The 20,226-nt window shown below is 39.3% G+C and overlaps 1 pseudogene; it reads left to right on the top strand.

Moving 5' to 3' along the window:
• Positions 1-18,014: 18,014 nt before the first annotated feature.
• On the top strand, positions 18,015-18,082 carry LOC138845104 (U6 spliceosomal RNA; annotated as a pseudogene).
• Positions 18,083-20,226: the final 2,144 nt, after the last annotated feature.

Genomic DNA, 20,226 nt, shown 5'->3' on the forward strand with positions numbered 1-20,226 from the left:
AACCATGACAGAAAGCCAGAATTGGAGCAAGCCAACAGCTGTGCCCTGATTGAAAAAGACCATTCCTTCCGGTCTTGAACTCCATATTCCAGCCTCAAAATCAAAGCTCACATCAGAAAATTCATAACAAACCATGATAAAGAAGAAAAATGTGAAAAGAGCCAAAGAAATGGAAGAGTCCTTTTTGATAGTGGGCTTGATTTAGTCACAAGGAAACAGGCTGTTTCCGGATTCATCCACCCCTCCCAGCTGACTGGCTTTGGAAAACTCATTCAATTCACCTGAAAATCGCTGGCAAACTGATTTGGGGAATTAATTATCATTCCCCTCTGCAAAAGGGTTCCATTTCTTTTTCCAAAGCACAAAAACTCATGTTGGTCGTGCTGCCTCTAGAATTCTAAGCATGACACGCTAATTGGTTTTGTTTTTTATTTCATAATGGATCTGCTGTCTAAACTCGTGTTTGTATTCCGTCAGAATACAAAATTTGGGAAGAAAGAAGGCAAAACCAACTCAGACCCAGAAATCCTTTAGGAAATTGCCGCTCAAGAAACCAAAACTCGGCTGAGGCACCCAAAACCATGACAGAAAGCCAGAATTGGAGCAAGCCAACAGCTGTGCCCTGATTGAAAAAGACCATTCCTTCCGGGTCTTGAACTCCATATTCCAGCCTCAAAATCAAAGCTCACATCAGAAAATTCATTACAAACCATGATAAAGAAGAAAAATGTGAAAAGAGCCAAAGAAATGCAAGAGTCCTTTTTGATAGTGGGCTTGATTTAGTCACAAGGAAACAGGCTGTTTCCGGATTCATCCACCCCTCCCAGCTGACTGGCTTTGGAAAACTCATTCAATTCACCTGAAAATCGCTGGCAAACTGATTTGGGGAATTAAATATCGTTCCCCTCTGCAAAAGGGTTCCATTTCTTTTTCCAAAGCACAAAAACTCATGTTGGTCGTGCTGCCTCTAGAATTCTAAGCATGACACGCTAATTGGTTTTGTTTTTTCTTTCATAATGGATCTGCTGTCTAAACTCGTGTTTGTATTGCGTCAGAATAGAAAATTTGGGAAGGAAGAAGGCAAAACCAACTCAGACCCGGAAATCATTTAGGAAATTGCCACTCAGGAAACCAAAACTCGGCTGAGGCACCCAAAACCATGACAGAAAGCCAGAAGTGGAGCAAGCCAACAGCTGTGCCCTGATTGAAAAAGACCATGCCTTCCGGTCTTGAACTCCATATTCCAGCCTCAAAATCAAAGCTCACATCAGAAAATTCATTACAAACCATGATAAAGAAGAAAAATATGAAAAGAGCCAAAGAAATGGAAGAGTCCTTTTTGATAGTGGGCTTGATTTAGTCACAAGGAAACAGGCTGTTTCCGCATTCATCCACCCCTCCCAGCTGACTGGCTTTGGAAAACTCATTCAATTCACCTGAAAATCGCTGGCAAACTCATTTGGGGAATTATTGATCATTCCCCTCTGCAAAAGGGTTCCATTTCTTTTTCCAAAGCACAAAAACTCATGTTGGTCGTGCTGCCTCTAGAATTCTAAGCATGACACGCTAATTGGTTTTGTTTTTTCTTTCATAATGGATCTGCTGTCTAAACTCGTGTTTGTATTGCGTCAGAATACAAAATTTGGGAAGGAAGAAGGCAAAACCAACTCAGACCCAGAAATCATTTAGGAAATTGCCGCCCAGGAAACCAAAACTCGGCTGAGGCACCCAAAACCATGACAGAAAGCCAGAATTGGAGCAAGCCAACAGCTGTGCCCTGATTGAAAAAGACCATTCCTTCCGGTCTTGAACTCCATCTTCCAGCCTCAAAATCAAAGCTCACATCAGAAAATTCATTACAAACCATGATAAAGAAGAAAAATGTGAAAAGAACCAAAGCAATGGAAGAGTCCTTTTTGATAGTGGGCTTGATTTCGTCACAAGGAAACAGGCTGTTTCCAGATTCATCCACCCCTCCCAGCTGACTGGCTTTGGAAAACTCATTCTATTCACCTGAAAATGGCTGGCAAACTGATTTGGGGAATTAATTATCGTTCCCCTCAGCAAAAGGGTTCCATTTCTTTTTCCAAAGCACAAAAACTCATGTTGGTCGTGTTGCCTCTAGAATTCTAAGCATGACACGCTAATTGGTTTTGTTTTTTCTTTCATAATGGATCTGCTGTCTAAACTCTTGTATGTATTGCATCAGAATACAAAATTTGGGAAGGAAGAAGGCAAAACCAACTCAGATCCGGAAATCATTTAGGAAATTGCCACTCAGGAAACCAAAACTCGGCTGAGGCACCCAAAACCATGACAGAAAGCCAGAATTGGAGCAAGCCAACTGCTGTGCCCTGATTGAAAAAGACCATGCCTTCCGGTCTTGAACTCCATATTCCAGCCTCAAAATCAAGCTCACATCAGAAAATTCATTACAAACCATGATAAAGAAGAAAAATGTGAAAAGAGCCAAAGAAATGGAAGAGTCCTTTTTGATAGTGGGCTTGATTTAGTCACAAGGAAACAGGCTGTTTCCGCATTCATCCACCCCTCCCAGCTGACTGGCTTTGGAAAACTCATTCAATTCACCTGAAAATCGCTGGCAAACTGATTTGGGGAATTAATTATCGTTCCCCTCTGCAAAAGGGTTCCATTTCTTTTTCCAAAGCACAAAAACTCATGTTGGTCCTGCTGCCTCTAGAATTCTAAGCATGACACGCTCATTGGTTTTGTATTTTCTTTCATAATGGATCTGCTGTCTAAACTCGTGTTTGTATTGCCTCAGAATACAAAATTTGGGAAGGAAGAGGGCAAAACCAACTCAGACCCAGAAATCATTTAGGAAATTGCCGCTAAGGAAACCAAAACTCAGCTGAGGCACCCAAAACCATGACAGAAAGCCAGAATTGGAGCAAGCCAACAGCTGTGCCCTGATTGAAAAAGACCATTCCTTCCGTGTCTTGAACTCCATATTCCAGCCTCAAAATCAAAGCTCACATCAGAAAATTCATTAAAAACCATGAGAAATAAGAAAAATGTGAAAAGAGCAAAGGAAATGGAAGAGTCCTTTTTGATAGTGGGCTTGATTTAGTCACAAGGAAACAGGCTGTTTCCGGATTCATCCACCCCTCCCAGCTGACTGGCTTTGGAAAACTCATTCAATTCACCTGAAAATCGCTGGCAAACAGATTTGGGGAATTAATTATCGTTCCCCTCTGCAAAAGGGTTCCATTTCCTTTTCCAAAACACAAAAACTCATGTTGGTCTTGCTGCCTCTAGAATTCTAAGCATGACACGCTAATTGGTTTTGTTTTGAATTTCATGATGGATCTGCTGTCTAAACTCGTGTTTGTATTGCGTCAGAATACAAAATTTGGGAAGGAAGAGGGCAAAACCAACTCAGACCCAGAAATCATTTAGGAAATTGCCACTCAGGAAACCAAAACTCGGCTGAGGCACCCAAAAGCATGACAGAAAGCCAGAATTGGAGCAAGCCAACAGCTGTGCCCTGATTGAAAAAGACCATTCCTTCCGTGTCTTGAACTCCATATTCCAGCCTCAAAATCAAAGCTCACATCAGAAAATTCATTACAAACCATGAGAAATAAGAAAAATGTGAAAAGAGCCAAAGAAATGGAAGAGTCCTTTTTGATAGTGGGCTTGATTTAGTCACAAGGAAACAGGCTGTTTCCGGATTCATCCACCCCTCCCAGCTGACTGGCTTTGGAAAACTCATTCAATTCACCTGAAAATCGCTGGCAAACTGATTTGGGGAATTAATTATTGTTCCCTTCTGCAAAAGCGTTCCATTTCTTTTTCCAAAGCACAAAAACTCATGTTGGTCGTGCTGCCTCTAGAATTCTAAGCATGACACGCTAATTGGTTTTGTTTTTTCTTTCATAATGGATCTGCTGTCTAAACTCGTGTTTGTATTGCGTCAGAATACAAAATTTGAGAAGGAAGAAGGAAAAACCAACTCAGACCCAGAAATCATTTCGGAAATTGCCACTCAGGAAACCAAAACTCGGCTGAGGCACCCAAAACCATGACAGAAAGCCAGAATTGGAGCAAGCCAACAGCTGTGCCCTGATTGAAAAAGACCATTCCTTCTGGTCTTGAACTCCATATTCCAGCCTCAAAATCAAAGCTCACATCAGAAAATTCATTACAAACCATGATAAAGAAGAAAAATATGAAAAGAGCCGAAGAAATGGAAGAGTCCTTTTTGAGAATGGGCTTGATTTAGTCACAAGGAAACAGGCTGTTTACGGATTCATCCACCCCTCCCAGCTGACTGGCTTTGGAGAACTCATTCAATTCACCTGAAAATCGCTGGCAAACTCATTTGGGGAATTAATTATCGTCCCCCTCTGCAAAAGGGTTCCATTTCTTTTTCCAAAGCACAAAAACTCATGTTGGTCGTGCTGCCTCTAGAATTCTAAGCATGACACGCTAATTGGTTTTGTTTTTTCTTTCATAATGGATCTGCTGTCTAAACTCGTGTTTTTATTGAGTCAGAATACAAAATTTGGGAAGGAAGAAGGCAAAACCAACTCAGACCCAGAAATCCTTTAGGAAATTGCCGCTCAGGAAACCAAATCTCGGCTGAGGCACCCAAAACCATGACAGAAAGCCAGAATTGGAGCAAGCCAACAGCTGTGCCCTGATTGAAAAAGACCATTCCTTCCGTGTCTTGAACTCCATATTCCAGCCTCAAAATCAAAGCTCACATCAGAAAATTCATAACAAACCATGATAAAGAAGAAAAATGTGAAAAGAGCCAAAGAAATGGAAGAGTCCTTTTTGACAGTGGGCTTGATTTCGTCACAAGGAAACAGGCTGTTTCCGGATTCATCCACCCCTCCCAGCTGACTGGCTTTGGAAAACTCATTCAATTCACCTGAAAATCGCTGGCAAACTGATTTGGGGAATTAATGATCGTTCCCCTCTGCAAAAGGGTTCCATTTCTTTGTCCAAAACACAAAAACTCATGTTGGTCGTGCTGCCTCTAGAATTCTAAGCATAACACGCTAATTTGTTTTTTTTTTTTTTTATTTCATAATGGATCTGCTGTCTAAACTCGTGTTTGTATTGCGTCAGAATACAAAATTTGGGAAGGAAGAAGGCAAAACCAACTCAGACCCAGAAATCCTTTAGGAAATTGCCGCTCAGGAAACCAAAACTCGGCTGAGGCACCCAAAACCATGACAGAAAGCCAGAATTGGAGCAAGCCAACAGCTGTGCCCTGATTGAAAAAGGCCATTCCTTCCGTGTCTTGAACTCCATATTCCAGCCTCAAAATCAAAGCTCACATCAGAAAATTCATTACAAACCATGGTGACTTGATCAGCATAGCCTTGACTGTTAATCAACAACTTAATACATTATCCCTCTTAGTAGTTTTTTTATCTGTTCTACTTAATATGACTGGTTTAGTTCTGTATTGATGCACAGTTATTCTTAAGTGTTGAAAATTAACTGAAATGTGATCTCTGTTGAACATGGTGGTGGGAATGGGAGAGGGAAGAGATGTATAATTTGGGACATGCTCAGGCTGACTTGCCCCAAGTGGTGGAGTTGGAAGCATACCAGGGGATTCCAATTCAGTGTCATCGAGGTGGCATGTACCAATGCCATCTCACTGTTCCAGGTGATCAGTTTCAGTTCACAGTTGGTCATGGTGAAGGGACTGGGAGTCAAAGGGAGCACATAGACAAGTCTAGTACCTGCTAACGCTAACTGATGGAGTAAAGAAAGGGGAGAGTGATCCAACATGGGAAGTGAGATACTCAGCAGACTCATAGAATGGCAGATGTCCTAAATAGCACTCTGGCCTCAGAATCAGCCCTAAAGGCATTCGGAGCTGGCTGAAAAGCTCATGAGAGTATTTCAGGCATGGAAAGCCAAGACACTCTGGCAAAAGATCTCTGTGAGTGAGATCCCAGTGGAAAGACCAGGTCATCAAAGAAGGAGGTACCTTTCTCTGAAGGGAGGAGAGAACCTCCACTTTGACTATGACCTTGTCTAAACAAGATAAGAGTCGGAGAACTCAGAGGGCTTCCATAGCCTTGGAAACTCATGACTGGAGCATAGGGAGATTACTGATGCCATAGACAGGAGTGTCAATTGGTAAAGTCAACAACAGGAGTCACTGTGCACTTACTCCTCATGTAGGATCTCTATCCTTAATGTGCTGTACATTGAGATTTAATGCTATAACGAGTACTCAAACAGTATATTTCACTTTGTGTTTCTATGGGGGTGCAAATTGTTGAAATCCTTACTTAATGCATACTAAACTGATCCTCTGTAAAAAAAAAAAAAAAAGAAATTATCAATTCCCAACTTGACTCTCACTGGGATTAAACATGACAATAGGTCTGCTCTGATTTCATCATCATTTAAAAAAAATCATCTATTATTTTTCACTTTATGTTTCCGTGTGGGAGCAAACTGTTGAAATCCATACTTAATGTATACTAAGCTGATCTTCTGTATATTAAGATAATCGAAAATGAATCTTGATGTGAATGGAAGGGGAGAGGGAGTGGGAAAGGGGAGGGTTGTGGGTGGGAGGGACGGTATAGGGGGGAAGCCATTGTAATCCATAAGTCGTACTTTGGAAAATTATATGCATTAAATAAAAGTTTAAAAAAAAGAAGAAAAATGTGAAAAGAGCCAAAGAAATGGAAGAGTCCTTTTTGATAGTGGGCTTGATTTAGTCACAAGGAAACAGGCTGTTTCCGGATTCATCCACCCCTCCCACCTGACTGGCTTATTTGTTTTGTTTTTTATTTCATAATGGATCTGCTGTCTAAACTCTGGTTTGTATTGCGTCAGAATACAAAATTTGGGAAGGAAGAAGGCAAAACCAACTCAGACCCAGAAATCCTTTAGGAAATTGCCGCTCAAGAAACCAAAACTCGGCTGAGGCACCCAAAACTATGACAGAAAGCCAGAATTGGAGCAAGCCAACAGCTGTGCCCTGATTGAAAAAGACCATTCCTTCCGTGTCTTGAACTCCATATTCCAGCCTCAAAATCAAAGCTCACATCAGAAAATTCATTACAAACCATGATAAATAAGGGAAATGTGAAAAAGCCAAAGAAATGCAACAGTCCTTTGTGATATTTGAAAGGATTTAGACACAAAGAAACTGGCTGTTTCCAGATTCATACCCCCCTTCCAAAGACTGACTTTGGAATTCTGATCGAATTCACCTCAAAATCGCTCTCACACTCCATTTGGAGGGAATTAGAATCTGTCACCTCAGCAGAAGCGTTCCATGTCATTTTCCAAAACACAGAATCTCATCTTGGTTGTGTTGCCTATGGATTTCTAATCCTGAAAGGGCAATTTGCTGTGTTTTTTTTTTTTTTCTTTCATAATGGCTACTCTGTCCAAAATCTTGCTTGTATTGCATCAGAATACAAATTTGGGAAGGAAGAAGGCAAAACCAACTCAGACCCAGAAAACATTTAGGAAATTGCCACACAAGAAACCACAAATCGGCTGAGGCACCCAAAACAATGACAGCAAGCCAGAAGTGGAGCAAGCCAACAGCTGTGCCCTGATTGAAAAAGAACCTTCCTCTTGTGCCCTGAACTCAATATGCCAGTCTACAAACCAAAGCTCACATCAGAAAATTCATTACAAACCATGAAAAATAAGAAAAAAGAGAAAAAAGCCAAAAAAATGCAAGAATCCATAATGATATTGGGCTTGATTTAGTCGCTAGGAAACCGGCTGTTCCCGGATTCATCCACCCGTCCAGCTGACTGCCTGTGGAATTCTGACTGAATTAACCTGAAAATCGCAGTGAAACTCAGTTTGGAGGCAATTAATATCTGTCACCTCAGTCAAAGTTTTCCATTGTATTTTCCAAAACACAAAAACTCACCTTGGTCATGTTACCTATAGATTTATAAGCTTCAAATGCCTATTTGCTCTGTTTTTTATTTCATAATGGCTACTCTGTCCAAACTATTCTTAGCATTGCATCAGAATACAAAATTTGGGAAGGAAGAAGGCAAAGCCAACTCAGACCCAGAAAACATTTGGGAAATTGCCACACAAGAAACCACAAATCGGCTGAGGCACCCAAAACAATGACAGCAAGCCAGAATTGGAGCAAGCCAACAGCTGTACCCTGATTGAAAAAGAACCATCCTCTTGTGCCCTGAACTCAATATGCCAACCTCAAAACCAAAGCTCACATCAGAAAATTCATAACAAACCATGAAAAAAAGAAAAAAGAGAAAAAAGCCAAAGAAATGCAAGAATCCATAATGATATTGGGCTTGATTTAGTTGCAAGGAAACTGGCTGTTCCCAGATTCATCCACCACTAAAGCTGACTGCCTGTGGATTTCTGACTGAATTAACCTGACAATCGCAGTGAAACTCAAGAAACCAAATTTCAGCTGAGGCACCCAAAACAATGACAGCAAGCCACAAGTGGAGCAAGCCAACAGCTGTGCCCTGTTTGAAAAAGACCATTCCTCCAGTACCCTGAACTCCATATTGCAGCCTCAAAACCAAAGCTCACATCAGAAAATTCATTACAAACCATGATAAATAAGGGAAATGTGAAAAAGCCAAAGAAATGCAAGCCTGTGGAATCCTAACTGAATTAACTGAATTAACCTGAAAATCGCAGTGAAACTCAGTTTGGAGGCAATTAATATCTGTCACCTCAGCCAAAGTGTTCCATTTTATTTTCCAAAACACAAAAACTCACCTTGGTCATGTTACCTGTAGATTTCTAAGCTTCAAAAGCCTATTTGTTGTGTTTTTTATTTCATAACGGCTACTTTGTCCAAACTCTTGTTTGTATTGCGTCAGAATACAAAATTTGGGAAGGAAGAAGGCAAAGGAACCCAAACCCAGAACACATTTAGGAAATTGCCACACAAGAAACCACAAATCAGCTGAGGCACCCAAAAGAATGACAGCAAGCCAGAATTGTTGGAGCAAGCCAACAGCTGTACCCTGTTTGAAAAAGACCATTCCTCCAGTGCCCTGAACTCCATATTGCAGCCTCAAAACCAAAGCTCACATCAGAAAATTCATTACAAACCATGATAAATAAGGGAAATGTGAAAAAGCCAAAGAAATGCAAGACTCCTTTGTGATATTTGGCAGGATTTAGACACAAGGAAACTGGCTGTTTCCAGATTCATCCCCCCCTTCCACAGACTGACTTTGGAATTCTGATTGAATTCACCTCAGAATCGCACTCACACTCATTTTGGAGGGAATTAGAATCTGTCACCTCAGCAGAAGCGTTCCATGTTGTTTTTAAAAACACAGAAAATCATCTTGGTTGTGTTGCCTATAGATTTCTAATCCTGAAAGGGCAATTTGCTGTGTTTTTTTTTTTTCTTTCATAATGGCTACTCTGTCCAAAGTCTTGCTTGTATTGCATCAGAATACAAAATTTGGGAATAAGAAGGCAAAACCGACTCAGACTCAGAAATCATTTTAGAAATTGCTGCTCAAGAAACCACAAATCAGCTGAAGCACCCAAAACAATGACAGCAAGCCAGAATTGGAGCAAGACAACAGCTGTGCCCTGATTGAAAAAGAACTTTCCTCTTGTGCCCTGAACTCAATATGCCAGCCTCAAAACCAAAGCTCACATCAGAAAATTCATTACAAACCATGATAAATAAGGGAAATGTGAAAAAGCCAAAGAAATGCAAGAGTCCTTTGTGATATTTGAAAGGATTTAGACACAAAGAAACTGGCTGTTTCCAGATTCACCCCCCCCTTCCACAGACTGACTTTGGAATTCTGATTGTATTCACCTCAAAATCACTCTCACACTCCATTTGGAGGGAATTAGAATTTGTCACCTCAGCAGAAGCGTTGCATGTCATTTTCCAAAACACAGAATCTCATCTTGGTTGTGTTGCCTATGGATTTCTAATCCTGAAAGGGCAATGCGCTGTGTTTTTTTTTTTCTTTCATAAAGGCTACTCTGTCCAAAATCTTGCTTGTATTGCATCAGAATACAAAATTTGGGAATAAGAAGGCAAAACTGACTCAGACCCAGAAAACATTTTGGAAATTCCTGCTCAAGAAACCAAAAGTCAGCTGAAACACCCAAAACAATGACAGCAAGCCAGAATTGGAGCAAGACAACAGCTGTGCCCTGATTGAATAAGAACCTTCGTCTTGTACCCTGAACTCCATATTGCAGCCTCAAAACCAAAGCTCACATCAGAAAATTCATTACAAACCATGATAAATAAGAAAAAAGAGAAAAAAAGCCAAAAAAAAAGAAGAATCCATAATGATATTGGGCTTGATTTATTCGCAAGGAAACCAGCTGTTCCCGGATTCATCCACCCCTCCAGCTGACTGCCTGTGGAATTCTGACTGAATTAACCTGAAAATCGCAGTGAAACTCAGTTTGGAGGCAATTAATATCTGTCACCTCAGCCAAAGTGTTCCACTGTATTTTCCAAAACACAAAAACTCACCTTGGTCATGTTACCTATAGATTTATAAGCTTCAAATGCCTATTTGCTCTGTTTTTTATTTCATAATGGCTACTCTGTCCAAACTCTTCTATGCATTGCATCAGAATACAAAATTTGGGAAGGAAGAATGCCAAACCAACTCAGACCCAGAAAACATTTAGGAAATTGCCGCTCAAGAAACCACAAATCAGCTGAGGCACCCAAAACAATGACAGCAAGCCAGAAGTGGAGCAAGCCAACAGCTGTGCCCTGATTGAAAAAGAACCTTCCTCTTGTGCCCTGAACTCAATATGCCAGCCTCAAAACCAAAGCTCACATCAGAAAATTCATTACAAACCATGATAAATAAGAAAAAAGAGAAAAAAGCCAAAGAAATGCAAGAATCCATAATGATATTGGGCTTGATTTAGTCACAAGGAAACTGGCTGTTCCCAGATCATCCACCCCTCCAGCTGACTGCCTGTGGAAATCTGACTGAATTAACCTGAAAATCGCAGTGAAACTCAAGAAACCAAATTTCAGCTGAGGCACCCAAAACAATGACAGCAAGCCACAAGTGGAGCAAGCCAACAGCTGTGCCCTGTTTGAAAAAGACCATTCCTCCAGTGCCCTGAACTGCATATTGCAGCCACAAAACCAAACCTAACATCATAAAATTCATTACAAAGCATGATAAATAAGGGAAATGTGAAAAAGCCAAAGAAATGCAAGAGTCCTTTTTGATATTTGGCTGGATTTAGACACAAGGAAACTGGCTGTTACCAGATTCATCCCCCCCTTCCACAGACTGACTTTGGAATTCTGATTGAATTCACCTCAAAATCGCTCTCACACTCAATTTGGAGGGAATTAGAATCTGTCACCTCAGCAGAAGCTTTCCATGCCATTTTCCAAAACACAGATACTCATCTTGATCGTGTTGCCTATAGATTTCTAATCCTGAAAGGGCAATTTGCTGTGTTTTTTTTTTTTTCATAATGGCTACTCTGTCCAAAATCTTGCTTGTATTGCATCAGAATACAAAATTTGGGAATAAGAAGGCAAAACCGACTGAGACCCAGAAATCATTTAGGAAATTGCCACTCAAGAAACCAAAAGTTAGCTGAGGCACCCAAAACAATGACAAAAGCCAGAATTGGAGCAAGCCAACAGCTGTGCCGTGTTTCAAAAAGACCATTCCTCCGGTGCCCTGAACTCTATATTGCAGCCTCAAAACCAAAGCTCACATCAGAAAATTCATTACAAACCATGAAAAAAAGAAAAATGAGAAAAAAGTCAAAGAAATGCAAGAGTCCTTTGTGATATTTGGCTGGATTTAGACACAAGGAAACCAGCTGTTTCCGGATTCATCCACCCCTCCTAGCTGACTGGCTGTGGAATTCTGATTGAATTCACCTGAAAATCGCACTCACTCTCGATTTGGAGGAAATTAATATCTGCCCCTCAGTGGAAGGGTTCTATGTCATTTTCGAAAACCCAAAAACTCATCTTGGTCATGTTGCCTATGATTTCTAATCATCAAAACCCAGTATGTTCTGTTTTTCAATTTCATAATGGATCCTCGTTCTAAACCCTTGTTTGTATTGCATCAGAACACACAATTTGAAAAGGAAAAAGGCAAAACCAACTCAGACCAACAAAACATTTAGGAAAAAGTTGCTCAAAACGAAAAATTGGCTGAGGCACCCAAAGCAATGACAGAAAGCCAGAATTGGAGAGAGCCAACAGCTGTGCCCTAATTGAAAAAGACCATTCCTCTGGTTCCCTGAACTCCTTAAGCCAGCCTCAAAACCACAACCCACATCAGAAAATTTATTACAAACAATGATAAATAAGAAAATGTGAAAAATGCAAAAAAGAAAAAGAAATGTATGAGTCCTTTGTGATATGGCGCTTGTTTTAGTACAAGGAAACCAGCTGTTTCCGGATTCATCCACCCCTCCCAGCTGACTGACTGTGGAATTCTGATTGTATTCACCTGAAAAGAGAGAACATTTATAAGTATATTGGGACTGTGGAACCTGTCATTTACCAATCACATGTTAGACTGAATCATAGACCAAATATAGGGAAGAAATCCTATGCATGTAAACCTTGTGGGAAGTCATTCAGTATTAAATTCTGCCATACCCTCCATCACAGCACTCATATTGTGGAAAACCCTCATGTGTGTAATGATTGTGTGGAAACCACTCACCAGAAGTCAGATCTCATTAGACATCAGAGAATTCACACAGGGTTGAAATCTTACAAATGTAATGACTGTGGGAAGTTCTTTGGCCAGAAGAAACACCTCATAAATCATCAGAGAATTCACACAGGTGAGAAACCTTATGAATGCAATGACTATGGAAAATCCTTTGGCCAGAAGGAAAAACTCATAAATCATCAGAGAATTCACAGAGGGGAGAAACCTTATGAATGCAATCATTGTGGAAAAGCCTTTGCTGAGAAATCAAAGCTCACAAAGCATCAGACAATTTGTACTGGGGGAAACCTTATGATTGCAACGACTGTGGAAAAACCTTTGCTGAGAAGTCAAACCTCAGAAAGTATCAGAGCCTTCACACCATGGAGAAAGCTTATAAATGAAATGACTGTGGAAAAGCCTTTGGTTCCATCCTTGCATACCAAGGATAAATCCCACTTGGTCTGGGTGGATGATCTTTCTGATGCATTGTTGGATTCAATTGGCCAGAATTCTGTTGCAGATCTTTGCATGTATGTTCATCAGGGAAATTGGTCTATAATTACTTTCTTTGTTGCACTTTTTTCAAGTTTAGGAATGAAGGTGATGTTGGCTTCATAGAAAGAATTTGGGAGAATCGCCTCTCTCTCAATTGTTTTGAATAACTTGAGAAGAATTGCAGTTAGTGCTTTAAATGTCTGTTAGAATTCAGCAGTGAAGCCATCCAGTCCTGGGGTTTTCTTGGCGGCGAGGGTCTTTATTACTGATATCATTTCCATCTGGTTATGTGTGTGTTTACGTTTTCTATATCTTTGTTGCTCAATTTAGGTAGGTTTTATGGATGGAAGGATGGTGGAAAGCCTCTTTGCTGTACTTCATAACTCATAAGATATCAGAGTATCCACACAGGGAATTTTCTACTTGACATTTTTGTGCAAGTTATATCTCATGAAATATTAGAGAATTCACCAAGAGGAGAAATGCATGAATATAATACATGTGAATAGCCTTTGTGGTGCAAATCAGACCTCATCAAACATAAAAGAATTCTCATGGGGAGCAATTTTATGAATGTAATGACTCAGAGCCTTTTACCATAATTCAGCCCTCATTGTACATCATCAAATTCATATAGGGAAAAACTCCTTTGAAAGTAAAATCCCTTTAATTAGAAGCCATACCTCATACGACAACAGGGAATTCACGTGGGAGAGAAACCTTATGGGTGTAATGAGTGTTGGAAAGCTCTGCCCAAATCTCTCCTTATATCAGAATGCACAACATATATATCTAATGAATGAAATAAATGTGAGAAAGTCATTTCACATAGGTAATGCCTCATAATCCATCATGGAATTTGAACAAGGGAGAGACCTTAACAATATAATGAATGTGGAAGAGCTTTTCTCCAAAATTCATGTAAGTATTGTGACAAAACCTTTTGCTGGAAATCACATCCTATCCAACAGAGACTCATGTAAAGGAGAAAGCTTATAAATATTATTAGAGTCAGAAGTCAATGGTACATCAGAGAATTGACACAGGTGGTTTCTTAGGCGTATACTGATTGTGCAAAAACATTTTCTTTATTTCAGGCTTGTATAGATACAGAATTCACAAAAGGTGGTACTCTTTGCATGCTGTAAATACAATAAAACCTTTAGCCAGAAATTAGACATCAACAGACTTCAGAGAATTCATAAGGAACAAAAGTCTATGCAATGAATTTGGAAAATGTATTTCTGTTATAAAACAGTCTTCAATTCCCATGAATAGACTCACAAATGAGAAAACATGCATGCATAGAAAAGTTTTGTACCATAAATTATCTCTAGATGGTAAACTAATATATCACACAAAAGAAAAATCATGAGTGTAATGGAATTGGGAAACCCTTTGCTATAAGGCAGATTTCCAGAAAGCTTAGCAAGATTACAGAAAAGTCTCTGAAAATGTAACATGTCTGAAAGATTTGTTGGCATCACAAACTGGAGGATAGCTCAAGTGCATGTGTTTTTGTGCCTGGCATCCAAATTGATATCTCTTTTTCTTTGATGAATTCCATGTTTATTTATTTAGCAGATTTAGAGACAAAGGATTCCTGTCCATTGATTTACTACTATATGCCCACAATTGCCATGGTAAGGTCTATGGTAAAAACAGTGCTGAGGGCTGTGAATCTGATTCATCACTGATAACACTGAAGACATTGGTTCCTGGTTCTTATGCTGCTATGCATGGAAATGTTTCTCTAATTTCATTTTCAAATAGTTCATTGTTAATATAAAGAAATGCTTCTAATTTTTAAAATTTCATTGAAATAATTTGTGATTAATGTGTCCTAGTCATGCATTATTACAGGGTGTAGTGCAATATTTGCACACATTTATGCAGTAAAAAGTGATCAAGCTAAGCAACTACAGTTTTATTAAGTTTTTAAAGAGTTATTTATTTGAAAGACAGAGTTACAGAGAGAAGTAGCAGCAGAGAGAGAGAGAGGTCTTCCTCTGCTGGTTCACTCCCCAGATGGCCACAATGGCCGGAGCTCTGCCAATCTGATGCCAGGAACCAGGAGCTTCTTCCAGATCTCCCACTTGGGTGCAGGGACCCAAGGACTTGGGCCATCTTCTACTGCTTTCCCAGGCCATAGCAGAGAGTTGGATCAGAAGAGGAGCAGCCAGGACTAGAACTGGTACCCACATGGGATGCTGGTGCTTCAGTCCAGGGTGTTAGCCCACTGTGCCACAATGCTGGCCCCCAAGCAAGTACAGTTTCTAATTCTTCTCCATGATTTGAGACTACCAGCTCCTCTCCTTCAGTTCTTTACACAGAACCTAATATGGTTGAATGTAGTCATCTCATTATATTATGGAACACCAGAAGTTCTTTCTGCCTCTTTGATTTTTGATACCTATTATCCAATCCCCCTCTATCCCTAGCTGCTTCCCTTCTCAGCCTCTAGTAATCACAGTTCTGTGTTCAGATCCATTATTTTCTTTCACTTCCACATGTGACAAGGACCAGGTGACATTTGTGTTCCTGCTTCTGGCTTATTTCAATTAATTTAATAATATTTTGTTCTTTTTTTGTATCTAAAAGAGGTTGCCCTGTCCATTGTTTTTCACTGATGGACAGCTAGATTGGTTTCAAATCCTGGCTGCAGTGAACTGTGTTATAGTGGCTGTGTTATGGGAAAATTGCTGTATCTTTGATATGCTCTCCTCCTTTCCTTCTAATAAAATTTCCTTATTATATATAGCCAAGAGCAAGATAACTCTCACATGGTAGGTCAATTTTTATCTTATTTGAAATTTTTGTTATTTATTTGAAAGAGTTACAATAGAGGTAGAGACACAGAGAGGTCCTGCATCAGCTGGTTCACTCTACAGATGACTACAAACGCCAGAGTTATGCCATTCTGAAACCTGGAGACAGGAGCTTCCTCTGGGTCTCCCACATGGGTGCATGGGCCCAAGGACTTGGGCCATCTTCTACTGCTATCCCAGGAGATAGCAGAGAGCTGTATTGGAAGAAGAGCAGCTGGAACTAGAACTGGCACCCAAATGGGATGCTGGCCCTTCAGGCCAGGGCTTTAACTCACTGCACAACAGCGCCGGCCCAATTTTTATCCTTTTTAAGGAATGACCATACTGTTCTGCATAACATCTGTACTAACTTGTGTTTTCACCCACCATATATGACGGTTTTCTTTTCCCATGTGCTCTCTAGCATTTGTTATTTTTTATCAGTTTGGCATAAAAATGATATAGTATTGTTCACGTTTTTGTGTATTTTGAAATCAGTTAATTTGTTTATTAAATCTTTATTATTTGAAAGGTGGATTTAGAGAGAGAGGGAAAGACATAGATAGCTTTCATCTGCTGGCTCACACCCCAGAGAGTTTCAACAGTTGAGCCTGGGGCATGCTGAAGTCAGGAGCTTCATCCAAGTCTCCCACATCAGTGGCAAGGACCCAAGTCCTTCGTCCATCTTCTGCTGGTTTCCCAGGTGTTTAGCAGTGAGCTAAATTGGAAGTGGAGATTCCTAAACTCAAAGTGGAACTCAGATGTTATGCTGGCCTCACAGATTGCAGCTTTCCCCACTTGGCCACAATGCCAGCCCCTCTATCAATTTAATTCCTCAAAAATAGGTCAGTAATGTTGGCATCTATCTCATTTTGTTTTTTCTCTGTTATTATTCAACTTATTGATGTCTTATTTTTGTTCACATTATTCCTCTCAATTGCTCTACCTGAGGTGAGTAGGGCTGCTGTGTTGCTTAAATGAAGTGTATGCTTTAGATTACTCATTTACTGAGTGCATGTCATTCACATAGCACTTCACTGAAGTTCTACTATGTCCCAAATCCTCTTCTAGGCACAGAATTCAGACCACTTTTCTCTTAGGCCTAGATCTTGCCTTTAATATACTATTTGGAATTTAGTAGCTCATGAAATCTGCAGACTGCATAAATGAATGAATATCTTAAGGGCTGTGCTTTTGTGGAGGAACTTCATAGGAGACTGAAGGAATAAAATAAATCAAAAGTATCCACAGTATATAGAATGTATACTATTTTACAAGTCACAGAGAAGAGGAAGAAGAAGGAAAGTAGTAAGACTAGAAAGTTTGTAGCAAGACTAACAGGCGCTGGTCAAGAACTTAATAAGCACATTAGGAAAGCAGTAAGGTTTCTTTTTTTTTGAGGAAAAGTTTTTATTTCTAGTGATGAAATTGGCAACAGAACATTATGAAAGTTTAAAATTACAAAGAGAAATTGTCTATAATTAATAGATTCAAAATTTGACAATCAGTGAATATCATTATTAGTCATTACCAACAACAGTTATTGATTTGAAAGGCAGAGTGACAGGAAGAGGGAACCACTGTTTCACTCCCCAGACACTTGCAATAGCCAAAGCTTGACCAAGCCAAAACCAGGAACTGGGAATTCATTCTGGATGTCCCATTTGGGTGCAAGGACCCAAGCACTTCTGCCATCCTCCGTCTCCTCCCAGGGTGCACACTAGCAGAAACTTGCCTCAAAGCAGAGAAGCTACCACTCAAGCCAGTCATTTGTATATGGGATGTGGGTGTGTGGTGGTGATAGCAAGCCCTCATAGATAAAAAAAAAAAGACAAAGTTATTTCTATGCCAAGGAAATTACTCTGTAGTCTTTCTCTTATAAACTACGTATTGCTGAACCTAGATAATTTTTCCTTTATTTAACAATGACATGAAAATGTCAGTTGAGTTGGCTTTCCTGAAGACTTTGTTTCTTGAATATTAGTGGCTAGCTGAGATAAATTCTTTTCATCTCTTTCTCGCTTTGGCAGCACATGTGCTCGCTTCGGCAGCACATATACTAAAATTGGAACGATACAGAGAAGATTAGCATGCCCCTGCGCAGTAAGGTTTCTTTACCTCCCTGTAGACTCTGCTCTCCAGAGGTGAACAGGGTCCTCTAAACCCACTTGCTGCACACACAAACACCTGAGGGTTGTATTCTCCCACAGGTGTTGGAGACTGATATGGTGCTCTGATTTATATTTACATAATGGCTAGTGACATCGGGCATATTCACATGTTTTGACCATTTACATTTCTTCTGAGAAATGTCTATTCAGATGTTTCTTCACTGTATTTTTTGGAGTTTTTCCAATTCATGTAAATGTTCTGGAAATCTGTAAACATTCAGAGTTTTAATTTTTCCTGCCATCTGTTCATTGTATCTACACTCTGATGTTTACTTTGTTGTGAAGAAGTATCTTAGTTGGATATACTCAAATGTCTCTGTTTTTATTTTTGTGACTATTGCTATTGGAATCTTACCCAAAAGCTATTGTGTGTTGACAATATTTAGAGTTCCCCTATGTTTACTTGGGTTTGGGTCTTATGATTACATTTTAATTCACTATGAGTTCACTTTCACATAGTGTAAGAGATGTTGGAGTCTCTTTTCAGGCTTCTACATATGGATAATCAAGTTCCTCTGCACCACTTGTGAAAGAGATTCTTCTTTCTCCAGTTCATTTTAGTTCCTTTGTTAAATATGAGTTGCTGGTAGAAATTTGGGTTTATTTCTATGCTACCAAGTCTTTTCCATTGAACTATGTGTCTGTTATTATATCAGTGCTAACACTTCTTCTTTTTTTTTTTTTGCAGTTTATTTATTTGAAAGGCAGAGTTACAGAGAGGTAGAGGCAGAGAGAGAGAGAGGTCTTCCATCCACTGGTTTACTCCCCAAATGGCCACAATGGCCGGAGCTCTGTTGATCTGAATCCAAGTGTCAGGAGCTTCTTCCAGGTCTCTATGCAGGTGCAGGGGCCCAAAGACTTTGGCCATTTTCTACTTTTTTCTCAGGCTATACCAGAGAGGGGTATAAGAAGTGGAGCAGCTGGGAAACATACTGGCACCCATATGAGATGCCGGCACTGCAGACAGTGACTTTACCTGCTTTGTCATAGTGCTGACCCCTGTAATATGTCTTAAAATATGGTGTGATGTCTCCAGCTTTTTTTTGCTTTATAATATTGCTTTAGATGTTAAGCATCTCTCATGTTTCTATGTGAATTTTAGCATCATTTTTTCTAGCTCTGAGAACATCGTTGGTATGTTGATTGGATTGCATTGAATTTGCAAATTGCTTTTGGTAGTATGGATATTTTGGTATTATTCTTCCCATTCACAAACATAAGTTTTCTGTGAGACTGTCAAAAAGCCTTGACAAAAATTGGACTTTATTACACAAAAATTCATCACTTTTTGGGATCATTTAAATCCATAATTTTGCACTAATATTTGATAAATCATTAAAGACTTTGAGCATTTTAGTAGGAGAAATTAAAATATTTATCAATTTCTTCAAATATTGTTTAGATGTGATATTCAAATATTGTTTAGAGCCATTGTCTGTATTCCCTCTAAATTAGGATCTTTTTGCTTTTTGCCTGTTAAACTTGTCCCTTGACTCAACAACCCTTTTTAATGTAATGTAAACTGAAAATGTCATTTCATAAGCTAAAAAAAATGACAAAGAAGGAAAAAGAAGGGAGGGAGGTTGAGTATATAATTATGTTCTCCGAATTTTTTCTATAAAACATATTGAATCATTTAAAAGCTAATTAAAATTAAACTCAAAATTGGACCATTATGACCAATATTTAAAACAAGTGATTAAAAACTGTAGATGTCTTCAATTTTGATTATCATTCTTCTTTAGAATATCTGAAAGAAATCCGGTTTCTCACTTTAAAATATACCAGTGTGTTAGAATTCAGTATTAAATGACTTTGTTTAAAAGTGTTATTTAATCTATTGCTTTAAGTAGTAATACTATGGCCATTGTAAAACAAAATCCTTATCATTTTTCATAAAACAGAAAGGGCCTTTAAAACATCATCACTAAAAATATTAAGAGACCTAAAATATAACATTCTTAAAACCCAAGTGATACCATTCAAAATTTTCAAATATGCAGGGATAGTTCGTGTCAAGTAACTAAATAATTGTTAAGTGTATATATGGAATAGCTTCTATAAATTCTTTTGGCA

This window comes from Oryctolagus cuniculus, chromosome 13 (genome assembly GCF_051225735.1).
Source record: "Oryctolagus cuniculus isolate XC-2025 breed Fujian yellow rabbit chromosome 13, ASM5122573v1, whole genome shotgun sequence".
Lineage (NCBI taxonomy): Eukaryota > Metazoa > Chordata > Mammalia > Lagomorpha > Leporidae > Oryctolagus > Oryctolagus cuniculus.